At 45.8% G+C, this 21,314-nt stretch overlaps 1 long non-coding RNA gene across 1 annotated transcript in view; it reads right to left on the bottom strand.

The window, feature by feature from the left end:
- Positions 1-16,831: 16,831 nt before the first annotated feature.
- LOC144134889 (uncharacterized) overlaps positions 16,832-21,314 on the bottom strand; it is a 28,137-nt gene continuing 23,654 nt past the window's right edge. The window contains exon 3 of the long non-coding RNA XR_013315291.1: positions 16,832-16,989. This is a non-coding gene — a long non-coding RNA (uncharacterized LOC144134889). The remainder of the gene's footprint in view (positions 16,990-21,314) is intronic.

Raw genomic sequence — 21,314 nt, 5'->3', positions numbered from 1 at the left:
CTTAATTTGAAACCGACGTTTCGGAGCCGGCTCGGCACCTTCTTCAGGGGTGACTGGGGGCAGTAGCTTGTGTCTTAAGTATGCATGGAATGGGGCAGGGGGTGGGTGGTTTAGGCTGTGAGTCACGTAGTCGGGCTGTGGGGAGCCGGTCAATGGGCACTGGCCTCCCCACAGTCCAACAACGTGACTCACAGCCTTAAGCCCCACCCCCCTCTCTCGCGCCTTTCGCACGACAGCTTTCGTTCAATGACCTCCTGCTCCCACACGTGCATACTTAAAAACGCTAGCTACTGGCACCAGTAACAACTGATGAAGGACGCGAGCCGGCTCCGAAGTTTTAGGTTTCAAATTAAAGGCACTGGTTGTAGATGTGTCAGAGTTAACAAGATACAATAACAGCACGCGGCTTCCAGGCCCTGGAGTGAGTAAAATTTTTTTCTAAGTACATCAGTCATACTCAGCTGCCGAAGTCGTAATTATCTTGACTGCTCCAGATGTGCTTTTAAAGCAGAACAAGTTCCTTCGCCATATGCTGTTTCCTAGGTAGCTATTTGCTGGGGTTAAGTAACAGACTAAAATAACGGGTGGAGTGACCATTTATATTATAGTGAATTATCCTGAAAGGAAACGAAAACAAGATTTCTCGACTTGATTTAGCAAAAATAAGTGGATCACTGCTGGTTCTCTATGGTAGCATCGAAAAAGACTTTGCTACTCGGCGGAAACCGTAAATTCTGTTGCGCGGGCGTGAATGCGATCCCTTCGCTGTCGGTTGAACACTGGGATTCAACGCTGGGTTTGAGTAATACTCCCAGGCCAGACTGAAGATGTGACAGCGATCGCTCTTTGGCACCAGCACCCATTGAAGGCCTTACACATAGCGGTCGGAAGCTCCAAACCCCATAAATAAAGCTGTGCATTCATTACCGCGTCGTGTAACGGGCCCAAATGGCCCTTAAACGTTTCAGGCGCCGGTCTGCTATGTTGCTTCGAAAAAAATTTCTTTGAATGGTAAATGCATGCACTGTGGAAGCTGTTAAACCAATTTTGCACCGCAATACTCCTGCGGCTACTTTTTTTCGGGAATGATCAAAATTTGTTTCGTGTGTCAGAATAGTTTGTAAATTTTTAAACCGACACATTTGCATTTCTCAAATTAGTAATCGGGAGATCGGCGGATCACGTGATTTTTTCGAATATGAGCGTGACTTCAGCAACAGACAAAAAGCTATTATTACAGGTGGAAAAGTCTTTTTGCATGAGTACCTCCAAGGATATGCTACCAAGGTAATTGATTTCAGAAATTCTGTTTGCGCTTTTCCGCAAACATCAAAAGTGCCCTGCACGCGTAATGAGGAGCGCTACAATCTAATTCAGGAAGGAAATTACTGTCATTAGGAAAAAAATTCTTTCTTGCGGGCTGTAAAATTTGAAATATACAGCTTACGACCATCGAGACAACAGTGTTAATAGGGAAGGAATCCGTGTATGCTCCTACTGCGGAAAATTCTTCGCTTTCTCCTGCCATTGGACAACTAGCGCCCGGGCGTGAGCGCACCACAGCGTAGACCATTTATTAGATCTAGTCGAGACAACACCAAATTTGCTAAGGATAGGCTAGGACAAGACCAAGATAACGCCGTGGTCAGAGCCCTAATATTATGCATGGTATTTCACCTAAGACTTTACACAATACTTAAAAATAAGATTTTTTGAGTTACCGCTTTCTTCAGCATAGCGTTGTCAGCGGTGCAGAACATCAAAATACTGCTAATGAGTGGTAACTAGCAGGCTGTTTAAAAAATTTTGAATAGTTAACTTTTTAACTATTACTGTTAGGCTCCTCGGGGGGGAAATCCGACTGTGCGGCCTGCCCGTGGCCCCCCCTGCCACCGGATACGGGCCGGTGTAGTTTCGGCTACTAGGCTTTGTTCCGGTGCAACGCCAGCGGTGGGGATGGGCTTGCCGGGGCCCGTCCTCTGGGGATGCAAAACCCCATGGGAGTGGCAGCGACTCCCAAGCGACTGAGTGGGCCAGTCGCGCACATGAGGTCCGATGCCTGTGCGGAGGCAGGCCTGGTTTCATAATCAGGTTGGACTCACGGAATTGGGCTCGAAAAGTGCTCGAAAATCAAAAGGCCTCTGCACGCGGGGGCGTGCGTGGCTACCGGCTGGCGCGTCGGTTTCTGGTCACGGAGAGGCCAGGTCCGCGCGGGAGTTTCCAGCAGAAGGGCTCGTTGGGAGCGATGTCCTCGGGGAAGCAGCCAGGATGGCTGACCGCGGGGCCGTGAGGTTAGAGCGCGGGACGCCGAGATACGGGGGACCTTAGTACAGCCGATGCGAAAACCGTCGATGTTGTGGAGTAGCGGTGGATTAGGCCCGGGTTATCTCACCCTCGGCCAGGTTCTTGGCTTGTGGCCCGGTCAGCCCGGCCTTGAACACTCCCTCCTCAGTAGGTGTGGAGCAAGCTAGGGGAGGAAATAAGTGCAAGGCTGGTTGGTTGGAAGCACAGGTGGGTCCCCGGGAGTCTAATTCCATTGGCTGGATCCACCACACATACTTCCGGAGTCTGAAAAACCGCGAAAACCCTTGACGGTTAGTAGCTTGGCAGCGATTCGCAAGTCCGAACCGGACTTCTAAAAGCCGTGGAGGAGCCCGAGGCAGCTGCCCCGGTTTAGGATTTCCTGTCTCCGAGTCGGAGCTATTGCGTCGTTGGGTGGTCGGTCATCCCGTGAGTGGAGCCGCACCATTGGTCAACATCGACGCCCTCCCTGTCCTGGCCAGACAGGAGTCGAGCAATGATAAAATGAGGGCAAATGTCTCGCTGTCCCCATTCCCATCACATTACCCATAACCCTTCCCTCAGTCCCATTCCCACAACCTACGTCCCACCCCCTCCGCAACGTCCTAGGGGAGATCAGGGAAGTCTTCCCGGGCCCGCTCCCCCGGCTGTGGGTCGCTTTGTAGCATTACCCCCCCCCCCCCCCCCTCATTTTTTTTATTTTCCCACCTGCGGGTGGCAAAAGCACAACATTGCCTTCGGGCCTTTTCATTAATATCACATTGGGTTAAGCCTGTTATACTTAGTGGCACAGGCAGGGGCCTATTGGTTTACATTCCTTTTCTGGTTGCCCCACCATACTTTTTTTTTTGTTAGGATTCTTAACGGCTCAGAGACGTGTAGCCCACCGTCACCAATATCCATATCAGTTTTCAGAATTTAGAAAACGCGGTTGCGCTCGGCGCAGTGGCCCAACAAATTTGGCTACATCGCGGCGAATTTCTGCGCTTCGAGAAGCTTGTAGGCGAAGCAACCGCTCCAGTGCACGGAAAGGAAATAACGCAGTAACTGTCTTAAATATACCGGTGGACTCCCAAACCGCGCCGTAAGGGAAGGGATAAGGGAGGAAGTGAAAGAAGAAAGGAAAAAAGAGGTGCCGTAGTGGAGATATTAGGATTAATTTCGACCACCTGGGGAGCTTTAACGTGCACTGGTATCGCACAGCACACGGGCGCCTTGCGTTTCGCCTCCATCGAAACGCGGCCACCGCGGTCAGGTTCGAATTCGGTTACTCCGGCTCATTACACGAGCACCTTAACCAAAGAGCCACCGTGGCGGGTTCGATGGTAGTCGCGTTTTATAAATCCTAAAGACTGATATGGATATTACTTGCTTTGGGCTACACGGCTCTCAATAATTAAGGAGCCTAACAGCAATAGTTGAAATGTTAACTATTGAATAATAGTTTTTCAGCCTGCTAGTTAGCACGCCTTAATTGTATTCTATTGTACTACAGCGGTGACAATGCTATGCCGAGAAAAACCGGTCTTCTAACCCAAAAAGACTATTTTTAAATATTGTGCAAAGTTTTAGGTGAAACACCCTGTATACAGAGCCTTGATAGCCACGCCAGTTATGTGCAGGTTATGAACTGCTTCCGTACGTTATTGAGACATGAGATGGTCAGTTTTTTGAGGGAATTTGTTGATTTTGTCCTTTATTTTGACCTTTTAAGCAAGCTTTCAACAAAGGCGACCAAAACCGTGATCACTGCAGTCGCAAAGGAAAACCACACATTCGCCATTGTGTTATGTTTTGCAATTAAACAGGACCAATACTAATACAGCGAACCTCAGAGATGCACATGGTCGATGGTTTGATGGCATTCCGTCTGTTCAGGAAGCATAACCGATGAAGTTTACGATGGGGGAAGGAATAAAATTTAGTTTTACGCTGTGCTGCGGCTCTTATTCGCAAGACTGAACAATAGAGCCGCAGCGCTCTCTAAACACCAGTTTTTTTTTTCTTTTGACAATGGTAAGACGCCTGCGAACTTCAATTTTGGACAATAGCACAAGACGGGTGCTGATAAAAACAGATAGAAGAGCTGTCAAGCACATTCAAAGGCTGTATGGAGTGCATATCGCAGAGTTCTAAGTTAAGCGACCTTCGAGAAAGAGGAGGATGTGTTGTGGGCGGGGACACAAGCTTTGAAGACGAACATTGTTACCGTATGACAAGCAAGACCGAGACGGCGTTCCTCCGTTTTGATGATTTGCATAATAATTTGCTTCAGCGTCTGAAGCTGCCTTGTTTAAAATGTCGACATTTAGTAGTAGATAAATGGACGCATATAATAATCAATGAACTCAAGTTTTTAAATAAGGAAAATTATTATTACAGCTTCTTGGATATTCGTGGCAGAACTGCTTAGAAGTCATGTCCATTGAGAGGCCACAGTAGTAGCACACACCGTGCCCTGAAGGCAATGTGGGCCTATTTCCAAATATTTCCCAAACTAAACAACATGCCTGGGCAAGTCCTCAGTTATATTATTTCTTTTAAAAGTGGGTGTACCTCTTTTTGCGTACGGTGTAGACTGAAACCGTACCTCATTTTTTTTCTCAAGCTGACCTGATTGTTCCAATGATACGGTTTCCTATCTCAGTTTTAACAGTCGCACTTTCTTGACGGATCCAATTTAATCAATATACGAAATTCGGCGGCTTGCAAAGCTCAGCAGCTTCGACGTAATGCTGAGAACTGCATTGGCGAGGAAGTAGGAGGTTGAAAAAAATCAAGCAACACTGATAATAGGAAGAAAAGAGGGACCAGATTTTTGTTCTTTTATAAGGTGAAGAAAGGACAGCGACGCATATGGCGATGTTTGTTTGTGTAAGAGAGCAGTCAATTCATATTTAACTGTGCCAGATGAACATGAGCTGCCGCTACGGAAGGAAGATCCTAAAGAGGCCTCAATTCTTTCAGCACGCGGATGGCGCCCTATTTGGCCACCAGGGGAACTCAGAAGATTCCTGTGGCGAAGTACTAAGTCGCCTACGCCGTTTCATAGACTGAAAGTGCATTGCATAGGGATATTTGTAATTCAAATAAATTTGATACAATGCACAATCCGGCTTTCTCGCTGTGCCGCCCGCGGCAGAACTGAGCATTGTATTACTGAGCAGATTACTTGAGTGATCAATGTTATTTTGCTCATCCAATTTGTTGCCAGCTGCCTTTAGCGACATTTCTTTTTAAACAGCTGATGCACTATGGTTTAGATAACATGCTGTTGAGCAAAAGCAGGTTAAAGGTCAAAGGAAAAGTTGTGTAGAAGCTCTGTGAGCTTCGTATTTTCTAATGAGCATTATACACAACGTTTCGAATACAAGCTGCCGTCTTTCAGCCCCAGAGTACGCCCTTTTCGCTCATCTGCACAAAGAGAGCTGCCAAATGTGGAGTAACCGTTATAGGGATGATAAATATGAAGTATGTACGGTTGAACTTGGCGGTTACGTAACTATAAAAGATATAGGCGAGCTATTAAACGAAACAGAATATGGAGAATAGAAACTCAATATCCTCTTTTTAAAGAGCAGTTGAATTCAAGAAACGACAGAATTGGACAATACTATTGTCGTGTACAAATTTAGAAGACAGTAGGGGCCCCGCCCAGATGACCGAAGCGCAGCAGCCCATTGCCTCCGCGACTAAAGAAATAGTCCCGCTCAAAAAATTGTGACTGCTTCTAAAACGCGTATTTCTCGGTATAAATAAGATTTCTGTATCTTGATGAGTGGTTTAATAAAACTATCATGATGCAAATGCTTCAGCACATGCCGGATCGCGAGAGAAAAATAACTCCGTGCCTTCTACAACCCTGTGCGTTGTCTGCTACGGAGCGAGATCGACAGCACCGGGCGTGTAATTACAAAACAGTCTGGCTCAATAGCATAGACTTCATATGTACTTTTTGTGTGTTTTCACAAGCTTATTTTTTAATGTGTCAAGCTTATTTTTCAATTAATATTTGTTTCTTTTTTTGCGGTTGCGAACCTACAATCTCGTGAGTTCACGCACGTTCGCGCACGGCATTCCGTACCTCTTTTCCGCCATGGAGCCCAGCGAGGTGACATCGGATCGCAAGCCTTTGCTGCCGAACGAGCCTTGTGTCGCATCGATGATCACACCACCAAGGAGCCTCGGCAAGAGGAAGAGCGGCCGCATCCTGAACAGCGATTCATGCAACATGATCTTCCACTGCTACACGTTTTGGCGTAACAGGGAGCCTGAACGCAGCGTAGAGGAGACGAGCAAGTTTGTTGCTGACATGCTCGGTGTCAGCGAAAGGACTGTGTTCAGGGTGAGGGAGGAAGTTAAAGCTCCGCATTTTTTGGGTGGCAAACTGACGACGCCGACGCGAAAGCGCCCACGCAATGCGGAGAAGAGAAGACGCAGCGCGAAGTTTGATAGCTTCATATTGTGCGCGCTGAGGTCATGTGTGCACGATTTCTTTCGCCGCAACGAGATACCGACGGTCGAGAAGATCACTATCGAGGTCTCGGAGCGGTTGGAACTCCCATCACTAAGGCGGTGGACTGTGCGTCGCCTGCTTGCCGAGATCGGCTTCAAGCACGAAAAGAGAAGCCGCAACTCGCTGCTTATCGACCGGGATGACATGACCGATTGGCGGAATCGCTACCTCCGTGACGTGGAGCGCTACCGAGCGGAAGGCCGAAAGATCTTCTACCTGGACGAGACATGGGTGACGGCGGGACACACTCGGTCGATCGTGTGGACAGACACCGTGGTGCCGAAGCGCGGACGCCTGTTCGCACGAGAAAATTGCCTAACGACGGGTCTAAAACAATCTTCCGGGAAAGGTCAGCGCCTGAGCGGCACGCACATCGGCAGCAAGGATGGCTTCGTCGACGGCTGCTTGGATGTATTCCGAGGCCAAAAGACAGGCGACTACCACGAGGAAATGGACGGCAATCGCTTTGAGGGCTGGTTTAATGGCGTTCTGCAGAAGTTGCCAGCTGGTAGCGTCATTGTTTTAGACAAATAACCTTACCATAGCCGGCGAGCAGAGAAATTGCCAAGGACTGCCTGGAAGAAACAGAAGATACAGGAGTGGCTCACAAGCAAGAACATCACCTACGCTGAAAGGATGATATAGAAGCAGCTGCTTGAGCTGGTGGCATCTGTAAAGTCACGCTTTTTGAGCTACATCGTAGACAATGCAGCTGCAAGCGCCGGTTGCATAGTACTCAGGCTCCCACCGTACCACTGCGAATTTAATCGCATTGAGCTTGTGTGGGCCAAGGTCAAAAATGGCATCGCTGCGGACAACAGAGACTTCAAGCTGTCCTCGGTCGACGCCATCCTGAGGGAGAAAATCAAGCACGTAGCGGCGGAAGACTGGGCGAAGAGCATTAAGCACGTTATGGACTTGGAGGCAAAGTTCAGACTTGACACGTCTGGGAGTGAGCACATTCAACCCATCATCATCCAGCTGGGTGAACATGACACTGAAGAAAGCGACTCCGACTGCAGCTGTCTGGCATTGAGCCACTCGACGAAACATAACGGCTTCTTTTAACGAAAGAACAGCCTTTATTAGGGCTACCAAAATTTTTCCGGTTGGTTCGCAACAGACAGCCATCCATTCTGTGACCTCTGCAATAAATAAGCAGTTCCATTTATGGCGTATTCCTTATAATAGAAGCTCAATTCTGATGAGCAACGTCCTGCACACATTGTGCTCGATTTAAGAAGTAACACAGAAACATGTTTAAATGCTGGTATATCTGAATTGAAACACAGCTGTTAACTCTGATTATCTTTGGCAGGCTCAAAATGCTCATTCAGGCAGCCACCATCGGGTTTGACGGGCTTCATGTTGAAATAACAGTATTCAAGGCACGCGTTTTAGCTCTGTTAGCAGTCTGCACCGGAAATCGCAGTCATGTCATAGTCAGTGCTGCTGCGATACCGGTAGTCAACACGAAACTGACAGCCACTGTTAGCAGCTTGCACGCAAAAGCACATTCATGTGGTTGCATTGTTTATTCTGGTTATCTGGCTGACACAAGGAATGAGAATAAAGAGAATAAATATAAGGCATCATTAGCTTATTGAGGCCAAAAATGCTCATTCAGGCAGCCATCGTCGAGTTTGACGTGCCCCATGTTGAAATAACAATAGTCAGAGCACGCTTTATGGCTCTATTAGCAGTATGCACTAAAACATGTTATAGCCAGTGCAGCTGCGGTACCAGTAGTCAACACAAAACTGACCGCCACTGTTAGCAGCTTGCCCGCCAAAGCACATTCATGTGGTTGCATTGTTTATTTTGGTTATCTGGCTCACACAAGTAATGAGAATAAGAGAATAAATATGAAACATCATTAGCTTACTGAGGCCCAAAATGCTCATTCAGGCAGCCATCGTCGAGTTTGACGGGCCCCATGTTGAAATAACAGTAGTCAGAGCACGCTTAATGGCTCTGTTAGCAGTATGCACTGAAAATCGCAGCATTGTCATAGCCAATTTTTAAATTATTTATCTGAGTTTGGCCATAACGCGAATGCAAGCACAATTATTAACGTGAATAACTTTGCTAGCATTTTTTTTGTCATAATTACGTACCGGAAAAATGCTCAGCAAGGTTGAACGTGTTTTAGTGACTCGTTTTGTTCATTACAAGTCGTAGGCAAAATGACGGCCAGATTCAGACAGTGACATTGGTGAGGTAATAAATGGTGAAAGCTGCAAAAGCTCTAACAGCACTGCTTTGCTGGTTCCAGTCACTAGAAAACTGCATTTGTAATGATGAAAGCGTCAAGACAGGAAATGATAATCCACTGCACAATGTTATGTGTGCCCCCACATGTGACGGGCAGCGAAACCATCTATTTATTAAGACTGAATGCAACAACATCGTAAGATGCTGTTGTACAATATGGCACACTTTCATGTGCACTCCTGGCGAGCTGCCGTATTCACTGATGCATAAACACATTAACAGGGGTAAAAGACGAAGTTATTGCGCAAGCCACATGATGCTTTTAACATTTTGTATCTGTCAATGTTTTTGTTCTCACAGCTGATAGAAGTTTCTTTAGTGCAAGTTGGTTAATCACGTTGCGGCAACAGCACAAGAAGCAAGGTCAGAATAGTAGGAGAAAACACAGCTAACTGGCAGACTGAGGAGGCAAGTTAGACAAGAGAGTAAGGATTTAATGACGTCGAAGAGGCCAGCCCTACTATTCACAGGACTTGGTGCATTGAATGAGACGAGTTAATGAAATTGTAAAGGAAGAGGTGGATGCAGCATGCTTACAAGAACAAACACAAAAATAAAAGGGCACAAATAGGAATAATAAACATATACACGCACAGAAGCACTCACACCTTCACAGACATGCACACAAAAGTGAGCGCGAAAACTAATATCTAAAATGCGAAAAAAGGAAAAATAACAAATATAAACAAACACGCAAGAAGACATGCAGACACATTTAACGCAGACGCTAGTAGAGGTATTAGGAGTCAGTTCACAAGCAGCTCTGCCTATTTTGTCGTACTTTTATTTGATGTACACATTGGCTCTGTTGCCTTCACTGTCTTGGAATTTTTTTAGTAGCAACATATAACAATCGAAAAGCAGCGCAAACCTGTGTTGTGGGGAAGCAAGTCGAGCGCTGGCAGCACAACTGATGTGAGATTGTGTCACAGCAGGCATTCTACAGCTGGCGCGTGCAGTGAGCGAAGAATTCTAAGCCATACAGAGATGCGAATTCATGCCAAGCTTACTTGAAAAGGCACCAGTGTATCGGTTATAATTTTATATTAGTACTAAGGCTGACATTAAGGAAACAAACACTGCTCCCACACGCCTGGCCGTTAATAATCCAATGACAATCGCTCAAGCAGCGCATGTTAGTCACTGATTGTTAGCACTGGTGGAAAGTGATCAATCGACGGTGCTACACAACACTCGAACGACGCCCTGCTAGACGCTCGGCTATCTTATCATACTGCTGCCAACGATCGATCGTTTGCGCGCTGAACTGGCAGCAACAAATCTTTGCGTTGGAGGTTGCTTCCGCAAATCTTTTCGGTTGAGGAACTCGTAGGTTGGTTTCCTCCGCGCACGTTTTTCTCATTTATCCTGAGAATGGTTTTGCTCCATCACTTCGCCACGTCCGACGAGAAACGCAGGGGCACAGTACACAAACACACCCGCCGCTCACAGTAGGCACCAGACTTTGGCAAATTCTCCTCGTCGTAACTTCACTTAGAAGAAAAACAAAACACCATAGAACAAACACGCACGATATTTGTTTCCAGCGGTGTGCCACTGCGCGATCCTGTTTCCAGACGAAGCGCAGCGCAGCGCAGTCATCGATGTTCGCTGTAACCTTTTTTTCGTCGCTCTACCGGACCGGACGCGATATTCGGAGGTCGTGGGTTCGGGTCCCACCGGTGGCATGGTTGTTTTTTCTGCTGTTTTATAAGTAATTTTCTTTAAGCAATAGATTAATCGAAGTAATAGTATCACACTGAAAAACACAACACAAAAAAATTAAACATTCCCCTATGCACCTTGGATTCGGTGATTGTTGGCTCCCTAAATAAGTTTGTCAAACAAGCCCCTCATTTCATTTACCTTGTCTGCTATATATATATATATATATATATATATATATATATATATATATATATATATATATATATATATATATATATATATGCTTTAAAAACCTCCTACTGCACATTTGCATATGGCCCACACCCGTAATTTTGACCACCATTGTAGGCGAAAGCTACCCCATGACTAGGCGTAAAGGATGATAATTTTGTTTGTTCTCGAAACAAGTTTATTTCGACAAGCTCGCTGTAACCCTCCATTCACCACCTTGAACCATAGCTATCACCTCTGTCTCGTGAAGCTTTGCCGCCGCTGTCAAAATGTCATCATCTTGCCATCCATCCAGGCTGTTACAATGCTCGGTTCGTGAAGCTTTTTTACATTATGTTGGCCGCGACTGCCTTCAGCACATCAGCCCAACATGAAGAGCAAAACCGCAAAACAGGACGGGACTGAGGCAGGCGACAACGCAGGGCGGTACTAACAACTGAACATTTATTGAAACACAGCACAGCTTATAAGGATCAGTCGCGCGTGTAACACGCGATTGATCCTTATAAGCTGTGCTGTGTTTCACTAAATGTTCAGTTGTCAGTACCGCCCTGTGTTGTCGCCTGCCTCAGTCCCGTCCTGTTTTGCGGTTTTGCTCTTCATGATGTCATACCAACTGGCCTACACCAAAGTCCTTCTAAGTTACATCAGCCCAAAAATGCGACGTTTAACCTTCGGAGACGTCCCGGCGACATGATACGTCGTCCATCCATTTAGCATAAAACGAGCTTGACATGTTCCTTGAAAGGCTTGTTGGGGCAAACGTCCTGAGTTTGAAAGCATTGCTGCAAGATTTGATGACGAGGTTCGAAGTTTTTACAACAGGGCGAACTTTCACCGCGTCCCTCCCGCCTCCTGTTCTCATCCGCAGTGCGCATCAAATCTGCACCTCCCGCTTCCTCATCTCGCTTTAAAAAATTGATTGCAAGCTGTACGCAAGAAACAAGTCCACCTTTCTTGGACACCACTTTTCACTATGAGATTGTAAGATAATGTTATGAGCATATTGATGGGGAATGGTCTATCTTTCCAACACGTAGCAAAATTCCACCTTTCAAGTTGGCGCGGCGCTTGCACCGAGTGTGTAAAGTTGCCGTAGAAAACCAGTGCTGCGCTTTTAAGTAATAATTGTTCAGATACTTTGCAATATCGTAAGAGATTGTTATAACCATATTGGCAATAATTGTCTAAGCTTGCGATGGCAGCAAAATTATGCTTTTAAAATTTGCTTTGTGCTCGCACTGGGTCGTTAAGGCGGCTGTAGAAAACTAAATGGCGTGTACTTTTGAAAACAAATAGCAGGTAACTCCGAGCGTGCCGGAAAATGATCTGCAAATATTATTGTTCATGTAGTACAGCCTTACAATATGGGAAAAAATTGTGTTCATAACCAACCTCCCGTTGAAAAAATTCGCTTGTCTAAGATTTTTGGTTATCATAAGTTGTGATTAAATTGCGCAGTTTGATTTCAACCATAACCCCCTTGAAAATTGCAGACCCAAAAAAAAATTTAGTGGATGCCATATTAGAGGAACAAGTTCATTATTGTGTTAGATGCAAAGGGCGGATGGCATGCTACTCCCGGGTACCTTTTCTTCTTCTAACCACTTCGGTTACGTTCCTTCAGTTCGGGGCAGGTAAATAGAGATACTGTTACCGACGATACGACGGCAAGGCTGGCAGAGGCGCGGGACAAAGCGCTCGCGGTAGGCCAACCAGATATTCAATCATACCATCACCATCTATAAAGTCGTCCTGTGCTTTAGATTGCCGCCAAGCACCACTTTAATGCGATATCGTTAAGGAGCCCGTGTCGCAATAAAATCGGCGTCGGCGTCGTTGGCCCTGAGCGAAAAACCGATGAAAAAAGTGGCAGTGGCTTAGCTCGGCTATGTCAGGATATACGTAGCAAAAGCTAACGCTCGTTTTATCTGTCTTATTCTACGTCCTTGTTTCTTGCGCTTTACGTTCAGCATAAAAACGAAGGCATAGCTTGGTTAGCCTTGGTTAATCTTGATTGCGAGTCCTGGTTAGTCTGGTTGAGTGCCTAGTTGTTGTCACGTGGTTCGTCACGCGGTTCACGTAGTGTGGTGCGACCACGGTTGGAATGCGAGCATTGCGATACTGCGAGTTCGTGGCCAATGTAGCTCTCGCTACAAAAAAAAAAAACCCGGAGAAGAAACCTAGGTAGGCCAAAGAGGATCGCAACCTCCCCAATGGACTAAAGAAAAGCTACCGACCGTGGCAGGTCACAGTTAAATTATTGATTGGTCGCGAGAGGTTGCTCGGGAAAAGTAAGCTGTGTATCACAAGGCTCACCGCTGGGAGCACTTGCCATCGCTGGGCAGTGGCGGATCGCTTAACCGTAGCACCAATGCGCCAGGAGCGGTGTGAGGACTACGAGCGAACTATGAATTTAGAGTAGAGAATATCAAATTCCACATGTCTATTATTTTTATAGCGATATATTTATTTGGGCTTGGCCCAAGAGTCAACGAGAAAGGAGCCCCACTAAGCACATGCATAGAGAAACATGCTGTTCAAATCGTGAAATGTGCCACGGGCGTGGTCTATCAAATCCCGCTCAAGTGTGGGCGCGTGTATGTCGGCCAAACTGGACGCTGCGTCAATGAACGCGCAATGAAGCATGCTCTTCATGTCTTGGTTTTCAGCCGCTGCTCAAAGGCATCAAGATTCTGGGCAAGAGTAAAGACAAAATAGCCTGCGAACTTTAAGAAGCATTCCGCATCAAAGAAAAAAGCGATAATTTTGTTAGTGATACCTCGGTCACCTTATATGATAGAGAAAAGAATTTTCTCCATTGCTTTTGATGACCTTCGCTGGCTTGACTTGTAAATCCATTGTTTCTTCTTCCCTCTTCCCCCTCTTTTGTACGCGTGAATTCTGCATATATATCCTTTTGTGAAAGCAATAAATACAGTTGATAGTTTCCGCTCTATCTGGCGTCTTCTCCTTTTCCTGTGTACGTCTTGTCGTTTGCGCAATGCCATCCCAAGAAAGCTATGCACCAACTCGCCCAGCAAGAAGTTCTACAATACTGTCAATTCCAACCGGAAATTTACAGAGGTGAATGCACTTAAAAAAAACTCAACTTCGAGATAAACAGGGTTGGTGCATTTAAAAATATAAAACACAACTTCGAGATAAAACAGTTATAGAACGGTAAGCAGTTTTACAATGACAAGGATGGGTTCTAGTTGAAGCAAAGACACGAAAAAACAAATTCCAGGTCACCAGTTATACAACACGAACTATATACCAAAACCATTTTAACAAAATTTAATCTGTTTTGAGGCAATATACTCAGCAAAGCATGATCCAAAAATTTAAGAACTGTCGGCTGCATTACAATTCAAGCGTCAAGTGCATGCCATCCGGGCACTGCTCGCGGAAAAAGGGAAAGTAAAATGTATTATTCATACAAAAAAAGTCTACAAGTGTGAGAGGGTGTTTGTAGCGTATGTTTCTGGAGGGGCTTATATTGACGAAGTCTTCGGAGTTAATCTTGAATGAAGTGTTCAGGATTAAGTATAGGAATTTCAAGCGGTTTAGTTTAGATCGGATAGATAAAGGGTTCACCCTTTATCTATCCTACGCTATGCAAGTGTTCAATAGGGGAATCTGGGCGTCTGTACTGGTTATAGATCAATCGCGCGGCTTGTCGCTGCACACTTTCGAGTGCGCCTACAGTGGTACCTGTATAATGGAAACATGCAATGCTACCATATTAAAATATTTAACGTATAAGCGAAACGTATGCCAGAAGCTTTATTTCGGGAGGCGAGTTATTCAAGGCACGTTTGAGGAAAAACAGCTTGTTCATTGCCTTATTTGGTACATACTAAACTTGTGTTATCCAGTTCAGGTCAGATGAGATAAGGATACCCAGATACCGTTATTCCTTAACAGTTTGTAGAGCAGTGCTTTTGGAACGATAAGTGAACTTAAGCGGAATTCTTTCCTTTTTGACGGACACATAAACAATCTTTCCTATGTTAATAACTATGCTCCAATCATGACACTATTGATAAACTTTATTCAAAGCGCTGTTTAGTTTGATCAGGGACAGAGTGATGTTTAACTTCGTGATAAAGGGCGCAATCGTCTACAAAGACTCTCATTTGTACTTTATTTTGGTTAGTTATATCATTAATATATAAAAAAATAAAGGAGGAGTCAGTACAGAACCTTGGGGGACACCAGATACCACGGAAATAAAGTCAGAGGTACGTCCGCCGAATTGGACAAATTGGTAACGTTCATATAAATAACTGCTGATCCATTGGGTGACGGAACAATCACGAATTAAATGCTCAAGCTTGTGCATCAATTTTTCTTGCGAAACCCTGTTGAACGCTTTGGAAAAGACAAGCAAAATGATGTCAAATTTCGAGTGATTGTTGATACCTCGCGCAAAATCATGCACGAATAAGACAACTTGTGTTTTAGCGGAAAGTCGATTTGTGAACACGTGCTGACAAGGGTGAATTAGCTTTTCATCCTCTAGGTATTGAGCAAGACATTTGAAGATAATGTGTTTTAGAATTTTCCCACATGTAGTGCGTGTCAGAGAGATTTACCGTCAATTATTCGGAGATTGCTTATAACCTGATTTGTGCACAGAGAATACTTTGGCGATTTCCCACTGAGAAGGAATACGAAATTCGTGAAATGATTTCTGGAAAAATAGGCGAAGATATTTACTACAAGGCTAAACATAACGTTTCGGACAACCACTGGGAATATCATCCCGGCGCTAGTTTTCTTTTCATGAAGATTTACGAGCAAGGATAGCACACCGGCCTCAGAAATTGTAGGCGTACCGACGAGTTTCCCGTGGTCGTATTGCTGTGCCTAACGTGGTTCTTATCAGCAGCGAAGACTGCCTGAAAATATTCATTGATCGAATCTGCGTTAAGTTTGCCGTCCAGAGATGACATCGGAAGACTTGTCTTTTGCTTTGTGTTCAAGTAACGAGACGCTTTGCTTGGTGCAGTTTTAATAAAGTTTTGTAATATAGTGTTGCGAAATGTTCTTTTGCCAGGGGCATTAACTCCTAAACGCTTTCTCGCCATACGCTTAGGGCGGGGCTTAAGTGTCACCTCTATTTTTTTGTAGAGAAGGTGGATACACCATCGCACTGGCCTAGCTGCTTCGCTGCTTTGAGTCTAGCAAGAGTGTCATCGGAGGGTTAATTGTTCGTGGCTCCCGGCACACTGCTCCAGCCTGCCACAGCCGACGCGACATTGTGCTACCGCCCGCCATGTTTTCAACCCTGTCCGGGAAATTCATGACTGGTCGAATACAACGGCGTGGCAATTACTTCACTTACCCGAGCAGCTGCCCACACATCGGCCGAGGCTGATGCCTTTGGGTCGTTCTTAGCGTATGGCCATCGACTTCTGACAACCACTGGAAGAGAAGACTTCATCGGTGGACCCACGCCAAGGTAGTGGAAAGCATTCCTCGCTCCTTTGTTCACACGTCATGTCATCATTACTGTCACGTACTGCTTTAGAGTGTACATACCATACCCCCCCCCCCCCCCCAGTTCGTAATCACAAAGAGCGTTTAGTGGCCCACCACTGCTCACTGGGTAGTGATGTTGGACGGAGAGCTCGTACTAGGCCCACCAGCCGTTAAATCATGTTACCACCACCTGATTTTTCGGCCAGTGTTTTCTGCTTGTTTCCACTTATAAGCATGGATGGTCGACATAAGTCCTTTCAACTTTCTGCTTTCTACCCATGCATAATTAGCAACAAATAGGCGTGTTTTTTAATGACATGACTCTTTATTTTGGCAGTATTACGTACATTGAAAGCAAATTACACCCGTATCGGGTGCCTTGCACGGATTGCTTTCCATCCGGGAGGCGGATTGAGACCCTCATCGAAGCACTTCCCCAAGGGACCATTTCTGAAGCCATAGCATCTGCATTTGGTAGGGCACCTCCTACTCAGTCCATTCAAACTGCACTGCATAAAAAAAGAATGAAACCATCCACAGAGAGAAGTTCATGTAGTGACCCATTGAGGGCGGCATTTCTATCATCATCATAATCAGCAGCATAAATACACCCACTGCAGGGCAAAGCAATCTCCCATGTATCTCCAACTGTTCTTTGCCAGCTGCATCCACCCCTTGCCTGCAAACTTCTTAATCTCATCCGCCCACCTAGCTTCCTTCCGCCTCCTGCTACGCTTACTTTCTCTTGGAATCAACTCCGTTACCCTTAAGGACCAGTACCAATACTTCAATATAGGCGTGTCGGCATGTGGAAGCGTAACCTCCTTGATGACCTTTCATTTTACATGACCGCGCTTTAATTCCGCCTGGCATGCAATTTCTAACTTCAGCACAAAAAAAGAAAGGACAGAAAAGAACACAGCTCAAAGGGCGGCAAATACAGACACCGCATCAACAGCGGAAACCAATCCGGTAGAAAGTCTCTTTCATCATAAATGTCCCTGAGTGAGCGCATCATTCGACTTAACTGGCTTCTGGCTGAAAGGAGAGGTTCAGTGTTGTGGTCCAGCATCCGCTTTTTCCACAGGCTGTGCAGTGCAATGAGGAAAAACATGTCATATGGTTCGTAGTCAGGTTGGGTGGCCGAAAGGTAGCGAAACCTGTACGAATATATAACAAAGTCTTTTCTTAGTGTCGTTTTGACCGCATGCCAAACCAAAAGCGCATCCCTGCAGTTAATAAAGCAGTGTTCAATGGGTTCAGAGACATTGCACAGGCGGAAGTTAACAGAAGGTATATTAAATGTTTTCCTAAGGAGCCACGTGCTAACGAGTAGAGCTTCGGTGTGCAGTTTGTAGGAGAACGTTTTAGTGCAAGCAAGAATCGGTATCTTGCACACTCGCGTTAACACATCATGACCCTTGAGGCTTGAGGCCAAAGCACGCATAAGGATGCCATGGCGGTGGTAAGCGCATCTTTATCAAATGCCTGTACAGGATCTTGCGAAAAACAGAAAATAAGTACTCGTTAGAAAATCAAACTGTCAAGATTTTTTTGCCAAGCAGTTCACCCCAGAAAAGCCGAGCAATAGGGGGGGGGGGGGGAATTTTGTACCCATCAGAAAACCGGTGGGTACTCGGTGGCACTGCGGATCAAACCGAGCACCTCCCGAATGCGAGGCGGATGCCCTATCACAAGGCCACCACTTCAGTCAAAAAAGGACCACAAGTGGGCTTCTACCGCATGAGGCGGCTTTAGGGATGCTTGACGGCGGGTACTCGGCGGCACTGCGGTTGAACCCAGCACCTCCCGATTTCGAGGCGGATGCTCTACCACAACAGGCAGCTAACTGTCTCATATAAACGTGAGCTAAGCCCAGTCCTTTTGCACGAACAGGCCTAAAGAGATTATCGCGTTTGATTTAATTTAATTTGTTTTGACGGAAGAAATTGATGCAGTAACTGTCTCAGATATCTCGGTGGACACCAGAACTGTGCCGTAAAGAAAGGGATAAAAAGAAGAAAGGGAAAAAGTGGTGTCGTCGCATCGGTTCGAAATGAGATGCCCAAATAAAAGTCGTAAATGTTCGATGAAAGCGCTGGATGCAATTCCTAGCGCAGTGCAAGACCTGGACTACGTAACAAATTTTTGCTGGCAGAAAGATGTTGTAGGCCTGAGCACGACCGAAAACTGAAAGTCGATGTGGGACAGAACTCTAAACATAACTCTGGACGCACGGAACCCGCTCCTTTCAGTAATTTGCACAAGACCTAAATGCATGAAGTGGCACGCCAAGATATTTAGGAGGCACACATGACCAATCTTTTCCTACATAACGCAGCAGTGTTGAACCCCATGAACCGAACCACAGGCCAGAACGTTTAGACCGATTCATCTCAGCGCCAGAAACAATGCCAAGGTAATCTATTGTCGATAAAATTTTGTCAATGCTGTACTTGTTAGCTCAGAAAAAAAAGCGAGATCATCTCCATATGCAAGCACTTTGACTTCACAACCCAAAACAGAGACGCCATAAATATTACTGTTACACTAAACACTCAAACATAGCGGCTCCAGATAATGTTCCAAAAGGAGCAGGGACATCGGACAGCCTTGCCTCACAGAGGAGCAGATTGGCACAGGATTTGACAAATGGCCAATTACAATTAAGCGAGTCGAACAACTGTTGCAGTAAAGTTGCACCCCTTAAAGTACAGTAGACCCAGCACTTTTTCGCTCTAACAGGGAAAACGGGAATGAATGGTGAACACGGTCAAACACTTTTGGAAGATCGTTCTCAATCTAAGCAAGCTGATCTTGAGAGCAGGAGCAAGCTTATCAAAATTGTACGCGCGGTTATTTTTAATACCGCATATTTCGTGAGGGCCAATGGGAACTGACAACTCATCAATTATTTTGTAATCCATATTTGCCAACGTAATTGGCCTATAGCCCTCGACTCAGCGCAGTTTTTCTTCACTAGTACTTTTCACTGGAATCAAGACTATGTTGTTTAGTCTAAAAAACTGGCGAAGGGCCTCTACATCAGCTAACACCCATTGTGAAAATCCGGAGCAGCATAGGAGTTAGAATGAGTTTAAATGCTTTGTAAAATTCACTTGAAATCCCGTCAGGCCCAGGTGTTTTTGAGAGAGGTATAAACGACCAATTGCTAGGTCTACCTCCAGATGCGTGAAAAAGCCGCTAATAACGGAACATGCCTCTTCTGATAAAAGCGTCATCAAAGATGTGAAACGCGCCATAACGTCCGAATTTTGTGTATCAGGTGTACCACTAAACAACGCCGTGTAGTAATCCACTAATAGGGACATTAATTCACTAGAGTCCTATCGGACATTATTCTCTGAATCTGCTTTGCCATCGCATGACGGCGCTCATCAAGCAAAGCTTGTGTCGAGCATTCACAATGCAAAGCATGCTTGGTACGAGATCTGAATAGGACACCCCTGTATCGTTCCACGTCATGCCTTTGTAACACAATTTTGATGGTAGCAATTTCACCAGTATATGTCAGGCTCTTAAAATTCCAATTCATACAGGCGGGAAAGCATTCAATAATTTCTTTTTTCTGATGTTTCAGAGCCGATTTCACTACCTATCGCACGTATTCTCTTCATTTTTTCAAAGGGCTTGAAGAGGATATATATGATAGATTTAATAACTTCCACCTGAACAAGAGTATAATAACTGACTCCCAATATAGATTAAAGAAGGGACGATCGACAGAAATGGCATTACTTCTACTTAAAGAACAGATAGATCAAAATAAAGATTCTGGTCTTTTTTTCAGTAGACTTTTACTCCTTCAACCACAATGTTTTGTTAGGTAAATTATCACAGTATGGAATACGGGGCGGGCCCCCTAATTTAACTGTCGTACCTGAAAGACAGAATCCACTGCGTCCATATTCATAATGTTGACTCATCTCTGCTGACCCTCCAAACCAGTGTACCGATGGTAGTGCTTTAGGCCCGCTTTTGTTTAATATATATATTAATGATATAGTTCGTATTAATCAGTCAGCTGAATGGTTTACATATGCTGATGACAGTAGCATTCTTTTTAAAGGTGAAGATCCAAACAATTTAGCTCTGCAGTGCAACCGAACGCTTGAATCACCATCAGGGTGGTCCCAGTCTAACTGCCTAATAATCAATCCCACTAAGACTAGGTTTTACTTTTGTGGTAATCCGGGCTTCCTGTCGTTGCCTTTGCGCGGCGGTAGCCTGGCATCCCGATTTGTTCTCCTGTTTCTCTTTTCTCCTGCCTCAGTTGACGGAGAGGCGGCTCGGTGAATAATCACTGTCATTCGGCCGCAGCTCCGCCCCGGCTTCCCAATGGCCTTTGACATTGCTGCCTTTTGGCGGGAATTCGGAACCCGCTTGGGCGACCGCGCGCCGCTCGACCGTCCGAGCGGAGTCCAGAGAGAGAGTGCTGAGAGACAGCGTAAGGTGCGGTGCTTCGCTACTGTCTCTCCGGGCCGGCCTTTGCCGTTCGGACTAGTGCATGCTAGAGCTCGCCAGCCCGGGTCTTCGACCTGCAGCAGCTCGAGCCTGTCCAGGGGTCCAGCGACCTCCGACAGGAGCACCTTGCGTTGACTGTCCACTCTGTCTCGCAAACGGCCCAACGGCCGACACGAGACAGAGCACAGCCCTGCCGCTGGGAGAATCTCCTGCGGCGGCGTGCTAGCGGCGCGCATTACTCTTGTCGCTCCGAGCGCGCAGTGGGCCTCACTCCTCGAGCGCCCCGGTACGGGGTGACTGTTGAGTTTGTGTACCGATGGAGGACGGCGTGAATAAACGTCTTCGTAAA

This window comes from Amblyomma americanum, chromosome 5 (assembly GCF_052857255.1).
Source record: "Amblyomma americanum isolate KBUSLIRL-KWMA chromosome 5, ASM5285725v1, whole genome shotgun sequence".
Lineage (NCBI taxonomy): Eukaryota > Metazoa > Arthropoda > Arachnida > Ixodida > Ixodidae > Amblyomma > Amblyomma americanum.
Note: the sequence above shows the minus strand (reverse complement) of the source record. Positions and strands in the feature narration are given on the sequence as shown.